Source organism: Micropterus dolomieu, linkage group LG01 (genome assembly GCF_021292245.1).
Source record: "Micropterus dolomieu isolate WLL.071019.BEF.003 ecotype Adirondacks linkage group LG01, ASM2129224v1, whole genome shotgun sequence".
NCBI classification, from domain to species: domain Eukaryota; kingdom Metazoa; phylum Chordata; class Actinopteri; order Centrarchiformes; family Centrarchidae; genus Micropterus; species Micropterus dolomieu.
In genome coordinates, this window is record NC_060150.1 from 2,027,417 (window position 1) to 2,031,179 (window position 3,763).

The following is a 3,763-nucleotide window of genomic DNA, read 5'->3' on the forward strand; positions in this document are numbered from 1 at the left end:
AGTGAGTATTGAGGAAGATTAGAACACTGCAAATTAACTTTCTTTATGGATTCTTCTTTTGAACAACAACTACATGGTAATATAACTACTCAAATGGAGAGACCTGCTAAGTAACTCAACAAAGATTATTTAATTAAACCGTAATAAAGAAAGTTTTTCCGCACAAAAGAATTGGGGGCAGCGTTCTTTTCTGGCATCTGGAGTTTCTCACACCTAGATGTGAAAGTGAGAGGGCATGTTAAGAGTCCAAATTAATGGCTCTTTGGTGGGGTAGAGGGTCAAGACTGAAGAGGAGATCTTTGATGTTTGGAAGTAATCTGAAAGAGGAACTTCTTTACCTTGGATACCCTGCCCTTTTGGTCTTAGGAGTGTTTAGAGGTTGCAAAGTTTGGTGAGTTTTCGAGTATACTCAGGTCCACAAAATGGAGCTTACTTTGCAGAAAAAAGAAGAAGAAGAAAAAAAAAATCTTTACAAATTCAATAGGGACCTCGGACGGTCGTGCTCGGGCCCTAACAAGCAAAACAGAGTCAGGCATTCTCATTAGGGCCCGAGCACGACTGTGTGAGGTCCCTATTGAATTTGTAAAGATTATATATATATATATATATATTTTTTTTTTTTTTTCTGCAAAGTAAGCTCCATTTTGGGAACCTGAGCATACTCGAAAACTCACCAAACTTTGCACACATGTCAGAACTGGTGAAAAATTTCGTATTTTATGGGATGAGAGTCCCGCCCTGAACACATGTACATGCCGACATTCACCCACAGTCATAGCGCCACCTGCTGGCAACAGGAATTGACCTTTAACGAAGCAGCCCCCACTGCACGTTTGACCTACATGTACGAATTTTCTGTGGTACGTGTATCTTGTCCAGACGTACCAAAAAGCCTCTTGGAGTGATGCGCTGCAACCAACAGGAAGTCGGCCATTTTGAATTTTACGTCAAATTTTGGATGATTTACACACTCCGTACTTTAACGAACTCCTCCTAGGGATTTAGGCATTGAAGATGAAAAGTTGTGCTATCTGTGAGTTTTCGTCAATGGGCGTGTCCGTGGCTTGGCGTCAAATATCAACTCTTTGCCATGACACAAGTTGTTGTAACTTCAGTGTACATGCTCACATCTGAACCAAACTTTACGTGCTTGATAACTCTCCCACCCCGCAGACATCTACACGCCAATACCGATTTATATTCATAGCGGCAAGTGCTATGTAGCTCCACATAGGGGACACAGGATGTGACATATAACACCTTCATGCGGCGTCGGAACCGTGTAGCAAATTTACAGCCGCACCGGCAGAGCTCCAGCATCATATTTTAGTGCATTTCGTAGGATGTTTATTTATTTATTGAGCAATTATTTATCACTGTATTAATTTCCCATTATGTCAGGATCTGTCCTCCATACACCCAAACAGGTTGGGTAGCCAAATGCTAGCGGCTATGTGGCAGCACGCTGTACAGTCCGCTGCACATTAATGACTATTTACAACTCACACCCACTCTCGGAACCTTCCTCGCGTTTCACAGCCCCTGCTGCAGAGTACAATTAATCCAGCTACAGCCCCCTGGCCTCATCTGTCACCACACCACTCCATTTTACCCATACAGACAGTTATTAAGCACAGGGCATCTTGCCCGCCCAGTACACACTAAACTCCACTAGCCAAATCATCTACACACACACACACACACACACACACACACACACACAACCTGTCATGAGTTTGCTCTCTATAACATCCGCTCTTTTGCCAATAAAGGCCCCCTAGTCAATGTCTATGACTTCATCATAGATCACAGACATAACCATACCATGCTCTGGGGGTAAGGGAGGGGGCCTTACTCTGATCTATCATGAGTGTATAAAGCTAACACCAATCTGTATACCTGATCGATATTCCTTTGAAATGCTGGTTGTTACGCTTTGTGGACCCACACCTACCATTTTTTGCTTGTCTTATACAGACCACCAAAATCATCCAACATGTTCATCACTGAGCTCTCAACAGTTTTAAGCACCCTTAGTGCCATGTCTCTCAACATCTTTTTAACAGGAGATTTTAATGTCCATTTAGATAACCCTGAAAACATGTTCAAAAAAGATTTTAAAACAATGTTAGAGAGCTAACACAATATATAAACTTTATCAACACACACCAAGGGCCACATCCTGGACCTAGTCTGTTGTTCTGGCATCTTACCCTATAACATCACATCTGCTGAGCAACCCATCTCTGACCATAAAGCTGTACTATTCAACACCAACAGTACTACTGCTCAGTAAGGCAAAGGCGATCGTGTCATATCATACCAAAACATCAGACATGTGAACCCAGAATGCCTCATCAGTTTAATTACCTCAAACCCAGCTCCACCGCTCAACACCTCACCTCAAGGATATAATGGACTACTGCAATGGCAGTTCTTATACTTTAGCCCCTCTAGAAACACAGGCTGTCTCATTTATCCATACTGCCCCCTGGTCCACATCTGAATTGCGTCAGTTTAAGGCCCTAGGTCACCGTGTGGAGTGCCTTTACGAAAAGAATGGATGGACTTGTTGTACATAAACAGATGCATATTGATCTTATACTCTGATACAAAAACGCTCTCTCCCCATCCAAACACTCATATTATGCCAATATCGTCAAGGCATGGAAAAACCAGAAATCTCTTCTCCACAGTAAAATGACTCAAACCACCAGAAACTAAGAACAATAACCTTTCAAATGAAGAGTGTTCTTCTTTTTTGACATTCAACTCAAAAATGTCCCTTCCTCATTGACCGTCTGGTCTGGTCACCACCAACCATCAATGTCAGTACAATGGGTGCTAGGGCCGTCTCTTCTGCTGGACCCAAACTTTGGAACTCTCTTTCCCTTCATCCATTTACTGGACTAAAAATGCTGTTAAAACTCATCTGTTCAAGCCAGCATACTCATCTCATGATGTACAACACTGAATTCCATTTTGTTAAGGTTTTATTTTTATTTTTTTATTTTGATGCTGTTTTAATGATGCTATGTATTATTGCTGCTTGTCTGATTTTATGATGTAAGGCGACCTTGAATGAAATGTTTTATTTACTTGTTTTTAAGTCTATCTTATCGTATCTTAACATAACCAAATTGCGCCATTTCACAACATCAGCAACTGTTTTATTTTGAAAGGCTAACCAGACATGGAGTATTTATTTTAGCTGAGGAGCCCTACAGGTTAAAAAAGCAACGCCTCAGGGTCTTGACCAAACATCCATATGTGACAACAGGGTGGCTGAAAGAAAAACTTTACCCAAAACATTTATTAATCAATCAGCTCCAAAGCTGAAATACTGGACCACAAGTTTTAATATCCATCATTCTGTAAAACTCTATGAAACTTCATACAGTACTAGTGTAAAATAATTAGGATTTCTAGTGGTTTACTTATCACATCCTGATGACATGTGGTTTCTTTTCAAGCATTTGATCTATAAAACTAAACTCAGTGATATAAAGTTTATGTGGACTGATCACCTGAACACTTTACCTTCATACTAACAGTGAGTTTCCAGAAATGTCCACTGAAGTTATGTGAAGTACAATTCATTTACCTGAGCTGTGAGATATAAGGCAGACACTGTAGGAAACTCCTCACTTCACTCTCTTCATCTGAGCAGCCTGTCAGCTCCACTGGTTTCTTCTCTGGTTGGAGTTTCAGCACTTCCAGGAGGATGGAGGTCTTTCTCTCTGAGAGGTTTATGGACCAGACT